This window comes from Triticum dicoccoides, chromosome 7A (genome assembly GCF_002162155.2).
Source record: "Triticum dicoccoides isolate Atlit2015 ecotype Zavitan chromosome 7A, WEW_v2.0, whole genome shotgun sequence".
Lineage (NCBI taxonomy): Eukaryota > Viridiplantae > Streptophyta > Magnoliopsida > Poales > Poaceae > Triticum > Triticum dicoccoides.
The window spans coordinates 48,635,942-48,636,508 of NC_041392.1; positions in this window are offsets into that span (position 1 = coordinate 48,635,942).

Here is a 567-nt window from a genome sequence, read left to right on the forward strand (position 1 = left end):
TAGCAACGAGAGGGGAGTGTGATCTACGTACCCTTGTAGACCGACAGCGGAAGCGTTAGCACAACACGGTTGATGTAGTCGTACGTCTTCACGGCCCGACCGATCAAGAACCGAAACTACGGCACCTCCGAGTTTTAGCACACGTTCAGCTCGATGACGATCCCCGGACTCCGATCCAGCAAAGTGTCGGGGAAGAGTTCCGTCAGCACGACGACGTGGTGACGATCTTGATGTTCTACCGTCGCAGGGCTTCGCCTAAGCACCGCTACAATATTATCGAGGATTATGGTGGAAGGGGGCACCGCACACGGCTAAGAAAACGATCACATGGATCAACTTGTGTGTCTATGGGGTGCCCCCTGCCCCTGTATATAAAAGAGTGGAGGAGGGGAGGGCCGGCCCTCTCTATGGCGCGCCCTAGGGGAGTCCTACTCTCACCGGGAGTAGGATTCCCCCTTTTCTAGTCCAACTAGGAGTCCTTCCATGTAGTAGGAGTAGGAGACAAGGAAGGGGAAGAGGGAAGAGAAGGAAGGAGGGGTCTCAACCCCTCCCCCTAGTCCAATTCGG